The sequence below is a fragment of the Limulus polyphemus genome, unplaced genomic scaffold (assembly GCF_000517525.1).
Source record: "Limulus polyphemus unplaced genomic scaffold, Limulus_polyphemus-2.1.2 Scaffold2195, whole genome shotgun sequence".
In the NCBI taxonomy this organism is placed as follows: domain Eukaryota; kingdom Metazoa; phylum Arthropoda; class Merostomata; order Xiphosura; family Limulidae; genus Limulus; species Limulus polyphemus.
In genome coordinates, this window is record NW_013667805.1 from 116,321 (window position 1) to 128,026 (window position 11,706).

Here is an 11,706-nt window from a genome sequence, read left to right on the forward strand (position 1 = left end):
TCATCAATGTAACTGGGGGTAAATCCTTGGAAACTGAATGATCCCAATAACTAAAAAATCATTGTCTAGCATCACTAAAGGCATTAGTGTAGGCAACAAGACCCTTACTGGACATAACTAATGATTAAAATCTGATCAGTTATATAAGGGAGAAATAGTGATCAGAAGAATCTGTGTAAAGGATTTATCCCTTTCCCTGACATGTCTTAGGGAAGAAGAACTGGTCTGAGGATGAATGTAGAATAATAAAGCATTATGTGCACAATCAGCATAAACCACTCTGACCAGCAATGTCTGTAATTCAGCAGCAACAAAAAATAAACCTTCAGAGAAGTGTGATATATGGCACATGAGGCTAAGGTCACGAACGAGTGTTGAGGAAGGGCATGCAATGTAACCTTAATAAACCAGTTCGGTAACTGGAATGGTTGTTTTGGAGAAAGGACCCAAAATAACTTGAGGAAGCTGAAAAGTACTGGGGACTCAAAGGATTTTTGTCTCGAGTATCAAACAGTAGTCGATAAGGCCACCTTATACAGAGCGAATTGTGGAAGATGCAAAACCCTTGCCAAAAAGCCAGGTAAAAAAAAGAGTTATGGTTGGCACTTCTGATCAAAATACACCATTGCCAATACGTGTGCCATTTCCAGTGATAAATGCCCATCATGAGACTAAGCAAAGACTGAGACAGATACATGGCAACCTTAGAAATTAAACCCTGATGCCATGCAAAGGACTGCAAAATCTCCATGCCTGAAGTTTGAGCTTCTGGATAGCCAAGTGTATGATGTCAGATCATGGTTGCCTCCACAGAGAGGACCAAAGAAGAAGTGGAAAAGGTGGGCACTCCTGAAGGTACTGCAGAAGCATAAACTAGCTGCCAATCAGGTGCTATTAACAGGACCAAACTATGGGTTTGTACAAATCATAGCTAATACCTTGGTTAATGTATAAATTGGAGGGAAGGCCTAGAGTTGTAATCTCGTCTTGTCCTGACTGAATGCACATACTGCCCAAGCCAAAGGGTGAGGTACTGGAGACCAAATTGCCAGTGGCTGGGTGTTCCAATGAGTGGCCAACCCACCAATCATCAGTGTTTTAAAATTAGAGCAAATCCAACTGAAAAACCTCACGATACAGCATCTATTCTGTCTCAAGAATCTGTTAGGGTCGAGACAATTGATCTACCACCAAAGTCATCACCCATGGAATATTGCAAGTTAGTAGGGTGATATGATAGGAGTAGACCCAAGAAAGGAGATCCAAGGTTCGAAAACAAAGAGCCCTGGACCAAGTGTCCCCTTTACAGGAAATGCAAGTCATCACCATGGAATTGTTGAAATGAAGCATGACAATTTTGCTTTTAATATGCCCAAACCATGAGACATTGTCTTTTGAAGAGCAAGAAGGTCTAAAACATTGTGTAGGGAACCCATCGTTGTCTGTGCATAGACCCTGGAATTCCTGATCATTGATATATGTACAGTATCCCTGAAGCAAAGCATTCAGAAAGAGATGGATCTCTGAATGAGGTGGCAGCATAGGAACCCATATCTTAATATTGTTTCAATCTAACCACCCCTTGAGATTGAAGAGAATGATCCTGAATAAGGAAACTGGGAAATCCAATGAATCATTGTTCATGATCCAGTGGTTGCATAAAGACCACTGAAGGGATCTTTTGTGTGCTCATCCCAAAGGCATGAGGGATTTGAGTGATGCCCACATTCCCAAAAGAGAAAGAACTATTCATGCAGCGGGAGAAGGAGAGGTAAGAGTCAGACTTCCTGTTCCATAGCACATAGCCAGATGGGAGACGGCTGAGCCTGACTGAGATACGTGATGAAAAAAATACCCATACTGATGACATATTGTGTTGGAGCAAGAACAGATATATCAGCTCTGATAATGAAGCCTGCCTTGGTTGTTTCTGAAAGTAGAATCCAGGTGTGATGTTCTGACAATTGACAAGATGGTGCCAGCAGTATCCAGTCATCCATGGAATTGTGCATGTACAGAGCTAGGGAATAGAGTTTATGAGAAAAAAGTTGTACAATTTGGCAGAACCCATATAGTGCAGATGCTAGTCTGAAGATAAGAACCCTGAACTGCAGTACCTGACTTTTATGCACAAAAACACCGATAGCAGCAGAATGCAACCACTACATCAATGTGCAGATAAAAACAGACAACATCAAACTTGGACATCCACAATCCTTGTAAAAAATGCCAACTCAGAGTGAGGAATGAGTAACTTGTTAACTTTGTAGAAGCTAGGAATTGATATAGATGAGAAAGATATATGACTGGATGCCAGTCTCCTGTCTTCTTGGGCCCAAGAAATTGACAGGAATAAAAACCCCAGATGAACTGGCATGACTCTCTCCCTGCCCCCAGATGAACAAAACTCTGATAACCCTAGAATGAATTTCTGAAGTCTGAGGATCTGCAGGAGGTAGCAACACTACAGGTTGGATGGATAATGGTGGTGAAGATGTGAACTGAATGAATAATCCTGACTCAAGGACTTGTAGAGTCCATGAATCCATGGATAAAGTTTACCACACATCCAGGAATTATTGGAGCCAAGCCCCCACACACCCCAAAGGTACACAATAGTCACTGATGCCACTAGCAGCATTCTGACCGAGCAGCAGAACCCTTGGATATGGATAGAATCTATTCTAGATACTAATGAACCAAGGGGCTGATGTCAAGGGTCGAGACCTTCAAATAGGGGCAGAACTATGACCCCCTGTAGGAGCCTAGGAAAGTTGAGACGCAAACGACAACAGGGATGAACGTAGAAGCTGACAATCAAACTAATGTGCATGCTAACAATGGTCCCAACTCATCATTAATGTATGTGTGATCCTGAGAGTCTTCCAACAAAGTTTAGAGGGATAATAAATAACTTGGCACCATATTTATGGTGAGATGAATCCTAGAAAGTTATGATCTATTCAGGTTAACTACAGACTCTGCTCTAGAACCCCAAATTCCCTGGAGCAGATGTATTCTTTGAGAGTCGGAATATGCTTCCACCTGGCAGTAGTAAGCTAAATCACGTTGTTATGACCACTGTGACAGACAAGGCATAGCTGTCCCTTTACATAAAGTAAACCTCCTTGCATGAACCACAATGTCAGTGGATGGAGAGCAAAACTAAGTATTTGATTCCAGACCTTATGGCCATCAAGTAAGGTGCAGACTCAAAAGCAACTTGGAAAATACCCAAAAGATCACACATCTGATGGACCAACTGAAGAAAAGGAGCCTGAAGCAGCTTATCCCAAAGAAGCCTCCTGGGAAGCCAACAGAATAAAGGAAAGTGTAGGAAAAAGAGAGTATAAATTCTCTCCAGAAGATCCAGGATCACCCTCAATTACAGTCTCAGATCCTCCTGGAGGAACACCACTGAACCAAATATATGTCTCCATCTCACAACAAATAAGATCATTGACAGTCTCAACTGAGAGTAACCCCCACCAATTGTTGAGTGATGCTAGATATCAGAGGTGGGTAAGGACAGATCTGATTTGCTTCCATACCAGGTCTTCATGGCGTATATAGGCTTGCTAAACAAAGAAAAAAATTTTTTTTGATGAAAATCAACTAGGTAACTCAAAAAATGTTCCAAGTATCTCCAATCATCATAGTACAGAGAAACCCATTAATGAACGCTTTGTCTTGAAAAACTGATAACATTATCTGAATGAGGTGCTTATATATACCATACCAGGATAGAGGGTGCATTGATGTAGGTGAAGCGTGTCATAAGACAAATATTGCCAAGGGCAATTAAGTGGAGCATAAAAGACTGGAACAAGCAAGAAAAAATCAGACCAATGCTTTGGTGGGCAAAGGAAGAAACCCTGGCAGCTGAGTAATAGCTGTAGTGAGAGGAGGCAAGTATGTTTTGGAATATAGTTTGTATGCAACTTCCCAAGTTTTACACCCTTTCATTCAAAATTACTTGTTATAAACTTGTGTTACAAGTCATTTTAGTGGGAATGATTCCCTAAATGGTACATAAAATGCCTTTTTTAAAACATGTAAGCAGTTACCTTTACACAAACTTTTTACCATGGGATGGAACCCCAAAGCTAAAAATTTCAATCAAAACATCAATGTCTCTGCTTCTCATCTACAAAAATACAGAAAGATAATATTCATCATTTGCTGTGAAAAATAAACATAAGCACAAGCACCATATTTTTAAGAAAAATGCTTGCAAACTGAAAATAAAGTAGCATTAACAAGGTGAGAAGTTATCAGTAGCCAAGTAAAATCCACTATGTTGTGTGAAAATATCACTGTTTCTCAAGAATCTGTAGGCCATCAAACTGGTTGCCTACAGGGGAGTATTTTCTTTTCTTTTTTAACTACCTCAAATAAGTTTTAATAAGGGCTTAATTTTGGAAATTTTCAACTCCTGGTCATTTAATATTATTAAATAAATACAGTTATGAAACCCAAGAATGGGTGTCAAACTTTGGTTCACATCTTCCATGATATAGCAGTGCTGGATAATATTAAGCAAATTCAAATATACGCACATCCAAATTTGTTACATGAATGATATTATTCACCTGAAAAACATTTGCTGACTTTCCTCCAGTGTTGCTATGTAACTAACTTGCCATCTGATTCAAATACAACACTTATTCCACCTATAAATAAGTCATGTCATCTGAGCCAGTATTGATAATCATTTGTAAAGTAAAGAATAAACTAGATTAGATTTGATAAAACACAAATAACAAAGAACCATTTGGTCCTTCAAGACACACATGGTCCCCTGCACACCCATTTCTAATAGAAAATAAAAATCAAATCCACCCTTTATTTTTCAGGAAAGCTTAAGCTTTTCTAAGGTGCCAGCCTCCACTAATGGTTAGAGCAACTTACTCTATAAGCCTATCACCCTGTTAGGAAAATAAGACTGTTTTAACAAGAGCCTAGTCTATCCCAAGTCTTAAACTTGGATCCTTTTTTTCTTTCATCTTCAGAATACAATACAAAGAAATCAAGGTTTTATTCCTAGAATTCTCCATATAATCTTGTATTTAATTTGTAATCTCCAACATTTTTAAAGTTTCTTTTTCTAAACAAAAAATAAGTTAAAAGACCTTAACTAATCCCCATATGCCAACATTTCCATTCCACAAACTATTCTAATAGGCCTCCTCTGAACCCTTTCCAATAAGCAATATCCTTTCTTAAATGAGATCACAAGTGAATACAATGTTCTAAATAAGTTCTATAGTGGTTTGTGACTTGTACCCAATTTCAATAAGTGCATCCTAAAATTCTATTAGCTTTATTATTAGGAACAGAGCACTGCTTTGATGGCTTGTGTGACTTATCCACTACTATGCTACTATCAACAATGAAAGAGATAGTCTCACATATCTGATCTTTGACCTCCTTACAAGTTATGGAAAAAACTTATGTTCCTGGTTCTTTATCTATTCTAATCTCTCAGTCTTCATATTTACCACCATGGAAGTAATATCTACAATTCAAGCCAATTCTAATATTTCCTACAGAATGCTCGAAGCCATGAATATTGTTAATACCTTCTCTTATAAAACCAAAAGGGGGAAGAAAACATTTAAAAGCTCAGCTATCTCATACCTTAAGCAAAACCCTTGGCATCAGCATCTTTTATAGGTCCAATTCCCATTCTAACATTTTGATTCCCTTTAACATTGTTTAAAAAATCCTTGTTGTTAATTTTAACATTATCAGCCAGTTGTTTCTCATAACCTCTTGTGGATTTCTTGTTTTCTTTTTCAACTAAAGCCCTAGCCTAAGGTGACCATATTTTGTAAATCAAAACATAAAACACTGTACCTGAATTCACTCAATTTCAGATGCAGGTAGTACTGGAGAAACTTGCTGTATTAGTTTCAGTTGAATTCATCTAATGTGTGTATCTGTTTTAGGATTTTACTGTTCTAAAAGAGAACAGGAAAATATTCTACTACACATTCAACTTAAGACATATGGCAACTTCACCAGTGCTTTCACATAACAATGCTATACCTAAGGTAATAATAAAAATTGGCTGAATATTTATTTCTAATGTACTCCTGCCATATACTTCATAATAAATATAACATATGAAATGAAAGGGTATTTTCAGGGCAATTTTTTCAAATTGGGGACACTTTCCTCCCTAGAAATGAGAGGTGTAAGTTCACCAATTGTTAGCTTTCCTGTTGTTTTAAAGATCTTCCATCCTATCTATCAGTTTAAACTCCTTAAACTTATGTAATTTATCCTTGCTTTCCTCCTTTAGTAAGCTAATTAAGATTTGATTTTTCCCTGATATCCTTTTCCTCTTTTTAACCTATCTTGAATTAAAAGCAGTTTATTTTACCAATTTCCCAAATCCATCCCACATCATTTTTTTTGCTCATTATCCTAATTTACTAATAATATATATTTTTTTATCATATATATATTTTCTTTATGAAACATAGAAGCTAAAATTTCATTTCTTTTTATATCAATGTGTAACAATATCAGTGCCAGATTAAGGGCATATACAAACTATGCTATCGTGTAGGTACCCCCCCCTCCCCCATTTTAGGGATCCTACATAATTATATGTTCAATTTTTTTTTTATGATTTTATTAAAAATGCTAGGCATTCAAATATATTAATAATTAAAACATTACCATTCACAAACATAATTCTTATATTATTTTATATCTTTTTGATGTCCCTTACAGCCAATCAGCATCTGTCAGTGACTTAGATAGAAAGCAAAACATCCTAAAATCTATGTGAAAGAAAAATCAATATTCAGTGCCATCTTCTGGTCATATTAGGAAGCACAGAAAGCAATGGCATATGAAATATTCTGCATTAGCTTATAATGGAAAAGTATGTCATTAATTATGAAAAAATGTATTTATGGATTAAAGTTTGTGACTATTTAATCACTTTTATTTAAAATATTGTTATTATATGAAAATAAGATAAAACCATAACCATACATTTCGACATGTCCCAATCGTTTGCTAAGATATGTTATGTACCAATGATATTTTTTCAGCATACTTGATTTCATGTTACATACATAAAATCAAAATAAGTTTCCTAAATTTGTTAAACATAATTTTGTAAAAACTTCCATTCATTTCAATAAAATTTGATTAGTAAAATATGCCCAAATAAGTGCCCCCCACAACCATTTTGCATAGGGCCTCCCCAAACTTAATCCAGCACTGAACAATACATAAAACCTAATTATGCAAATATCACTCTTCCCCAATTGATCTTTCTCCTGCTCTGCCTTAATATCTATACCTGGTTCCACTTCACCATCATCAACTCCTTCAGTCACTTTGACTTCAGCTTGATGACACCTGGTTAGTTCAACCTCTCTTTTAACACTTACTGGAATTTGGCCTTTGTTGTTCCCAAACGTCATTTTATCAAAGTTAATTACACAATTCCTTGGTAGTAAGTAGTCCAACCCTAATATGCATGGGTCTTCAGTCTTCAATGTCAGCCAAGTATACTTTGTGTCTGTCCTTTATGCCCATGAGCTCAATAGTTACCCATACTGGTCCCCACAACCTTGCAGAATGTCCTGTCACACCACAAAGCTTCTGTATGGCTTCTGGTACTCCTTCGATGCTCACAAGGGTTTGTTGAGATGCAGAATCTATGACAAAGTTGCACCTTTGGCCATTCAGCTTCCCTGTCACGTAGACACTATGTGTTCTTGGCATTTTACACCTAGCTGTTGGGACTTTCACGATTGGGGTTGATAGGCGTCAATCAACACGAACCACTACTGGTTTCCTTGAAGCCGATTTATTGGTAATATTCTTCTTACACTGGCTCCTCATATTTCCTTGCTCTCCACAGTTCCAACAACCTTTCTGGGTAGCAGCCTTTCCTGCCATGGCATCTTCCCTGTGTTGAAGTTTCCAGCATTGAGCTTTCTTGTGCCCAGGTTTGTTACAGTGCCAGCAAAGTCCCTGAAATTTCTCTGAAAGCTTCCCTTTTCTGGCCTTGAATCCTGATGAATGTACCAACCTTGGTACCTCTGTGCTGGACTTAACATAGGATTTGAATTCAAGAGCTCTGGCCATTGCATCCTGCGTAGTAGAGGGGTGTGCTTGCTTTACTTGTATCTTCAGTTGTAGACTGTCCAAGGCATCTACGAACTGATCCCTCAGCAGCAACTTGAGGAGATCGGGCGGTGCAGTTGGGTAGGCCTTGTGTGCCATACTTTCCAAGTCTTGTGCCAGCTCTTGCAGGCTCTCCCCATTAGCACAGACTCTAGTCCTAAACCTAGCCCTGTAGATTTTGAACTGATTTTGGGTTTCATACCCGAGTTGTAGAGCAGCTACGAGTGCTCTATAGTTGTGCCTGTCGTCTGCTGACAACTGTCCAAGTATTTCCAGTGATTGTCCCTTCAAGCTCGTTGACAGATATACTGCTTTCTGCTCCTCTGTCCATCCATTCATTTCTGCCAGGAGCTCAAATTGTGCTCTATATGCTTCCCAGGGTGCCTTCCCATCGAATTCCTGTGGCTTCCTGCGTACTAGATCACCCCTATTGCTAATGCTCGTGTCTGGAATGTGACTTCTAGCAGGACTGAAGATGTCTGCATTAGGGTTTAGCTGCAGGGTCTGGAAGGGGCTTCTCGTTGTCTGAAGCTGATTAGGTCGATGTCTAATATATCCTCCTTGTGTAAAAGACAGTAGAACATTCTTTAATGCATTTAATTCACTTTGAAATTTAGTAATGTTTTCCATTTGTGTACTCTGGCTTTCTCTTAACTGTTGGAGACTTTCTTCTTGTTTATTTTCTTTCTCCTTCAACCACTGCTGAATTCTCTCTTCTTGTTTCTTTTCTTTTTCCTCCAACAACTGCTGTAATATCTTGTTTATTTTGCTATTCGAGCTGCCACTGCTGTTGTCTCTCTTCTTGTTTCTTTTCTCGTTGTTCTTGTTTCTTTTCTTTTTCCTCCAATAACTGCTGTAATCTCTCTTCTTTTTTCTTTTCTTTTTCCTCCAACAACTGCTGTAATCTCTCTTCTTGTTTCTTTTCTTTTTCCTCCAACAACTGCTGTAATCTTTCTTCCCGTTTCTTTTCTTGTTTATTTTCTCGTTCTTCTTGTTTCTTTTGCTGTTCTTGTATTGCTGCCATCAAGTCTGCTAAGCTGTAGTTTAATTTGGCACTTCTGGTTTCATCTTTTTTTTTTAATCCCACTTCTGACACCAATTTGTTACATCTCTAGTCGTTTGTTAATTTTCTGTAAAAATTCTTTCTGAGGAAACTTTAGCGATACAGGTCCTTTCTGAAATAAAACTAGTTTATTTTTCCCTGGATACAACTTTGCAATACACTTAATTTCTACAGTCAGTTTAAACACACGCTATAATTCACAATGATTCACACACTTACTTACGGTCACTACCGCGCTTGACTCAATTGTCCATCTCTATCTCTGCTTGTCTGCAATTCAATTCCAAATAATTAATTTTGCTTTAACTGGCACCTAGAATAGAGGCCGCCTAGCAAATACTGGATTATTCATGATGTTCCCCGATCCTTCGAGAATATCATGACGTGTTACCAGAGTCACGTGACTACCGCTGTCGTAACAATACAAATAATGTGATCTATACTCTTATTCTTCAAAGCAACCTTTACTATCCCCAAATTTATCAAAATCCTATAATGCTTTTTTAATTTCTGGTTCTAGCCTATATTTTCATCCTCTAATAGTTATGAAGCAATCTTCTCCTAAACTTAAAGCTTTCTACATTGTATCAATTTATCTAATTTCCAAACACTGTAGTGTAACCCAATAAATTAAATAACACATTAACTCTCAATAACAGTAAAAGTGTAAGTGTAACTTGTACCACTAACAAGTTTATATATCGAAAACAAAAATTATATATCTGACAATATCCGTCTTGGAATTTCTTCTCGGCTACATTTAAAGTAAAGATGTTGAAAGTATTGTATCATTCTTTTTTCAAAGCAAATTTAATTTTAAACCTTTCTTGTTTTAATTTTTTTTAAGCTAAACTTACCACCAAGGAAAGAATCTTTAGGTATACTCTCATAGCCAAAAGTCAACACTTTCAAATTGTGGAGTTATAATCACACCTTTTTACAAATAAAACACTAACTCTATCAAATGGCTTAGAAAACTAGTAACTTATAGTGCTTAAAACTTACTTTATTTTGTTAGTTATATGTTGAATGAGAGAGTAACACAACTTGGCAAGCAATATTCCATAAAATGATATATTTAGCAAGAGGTATCAACGCTTTAGTTATATTTTATAACAAGAATTTTTTACTCTATACTCTCATAACCAAAAGTCAAAACCTACAAGTTGTACAGTTTCAATTTCCACTTTTGTTGTAGATAAAACTTTTATTTTATCTTAAAAAGTTTAGAAAACTAGGAGTTTCCTCATTGGATCACCAGTAAGTTTACAGATTTATAACACAAAACTTCCTATGTTCAATTTCCCATGGTTAACAGAGTGTAGATAGCCTACTGTGTGGCTTTGTGCTAAAACTAACTGGAAAACTAGTAAATTATCATGGTTGAAATTTAAATTGCTTTGTTATTTATAATATGTTCACAGTTAAAATAATAGAATGGAAAGTTAACATAACATAATGTTCTGGGGACAACAAAGAAAATACAGGGTTATAGGCTTTTAAAAAGGAATAGCGTGTTAAAGAGGGAGGGGAGGAGTGACTTTATATGTCAAATTTGAAGTTGAGGATATCAAAGATAATAGCAAGGAGATTGAATCCATTTGGGTCTCTATTAGTGGATATAAATGAAAAAGGCTTTTAGTGGGGATTTGTTACAGACCACCAAATGATATTGATGAAATTAGTAAGAAACTATACAATGAGATTAAGAATTCAGCTGTTAATTAAGTCATAATTATGGGTGATTTTAATTTCAGGCATATATACTGGGAAATGCTAGAGTCAAACCATAATGGAGAAAGGTTTTTGGAAACTGTTTAGGATGGCTCTTCACCAATTAATCAAGGAACCTACTAGAAACAATGCTATTTAGATTTATTGTTAACTTAAAATATAGAAATGATCAAGGAGGTGGAAATTGGGGAACATCTAGGTGCAAGTGATCATTCCTCTATTAGGTTCAATGTTTTGGTGCATATAGAGATAAGGAATAATGATATTTTGGTTACCAATTTCAAAAAAGCAAGTTTTGAAGGGATGCCACAAGAATTATCTGTTGTGACTTGGGCAACTGAGTCATTTGGAGACACTGATCACATGTAGAAAATTTTTTTAAATATATTTTTAAATTTTCAAGGTAAACATATTCCTTATAGAAATAAAAGGGTAGCTGCAAGTAAAAAACCAGGTTAGCTCACAAAGAGTTTAAGAGAGAAAATTAAAGTAAAGCATCATAAATATAAGAAATTTAAATTGACTGGTATGACAGGAGATTAAGAAGATTATAGAAGATCAAGAAAGTTGCCAAAACAGGAAATTAGGACAAAATGTTAGGATGGGGGTAGGACCCTTGAGGGATGATAAAGGAAGGCTGGATTATTAAATTTTGCTTTTTCGTCAGTTTTTACTAATGAAAATTCAAACAGTATTCCCCATTGTCAGAATTTAAAAAAAAAAAATATATATATATATATATATATAATAAC

At 36.5% G+C, this 11,706-nt stretch overlaps 1 protein-coding gene across 6 annotated transcripts in view; it reads right to left on the reverse strand.

Moving 5' to 3' along the window:
• LOC106466228 (E3 ubiquitin-protein ligase TRAIP-like) overlaps positions 1-11,706 on the reverse strand; it is an 81,716-nt gene that overhangs the window by 53,838 nt on the left and 16,172 nt on the right. Inside the window, exons 2-3 of one of the 6 annotated variants that reach the window (XM_022394207.1) lie at positions 5,860-5,963; positions 4,068-4,147 (exon numbers count right to left, since the gene is read on the reverse strand). The exons of 2 other annotated variants lie outside the window; for them this stretch is intronic. The gene's annotated coding sequence lies outside the window, so the exon portion shown is untranslated. Of the gene's footprint in view, positions 1-4,067; positions 4,148-4,592; positions 5,013-5,859; positions 5,964-11,706 lie in introns of those variants that run through there. 3 more of the 6 variants (XM_022394208.1, XM_022394206.1, XM_022394210.1) reach the window with 3 other exon arrangements.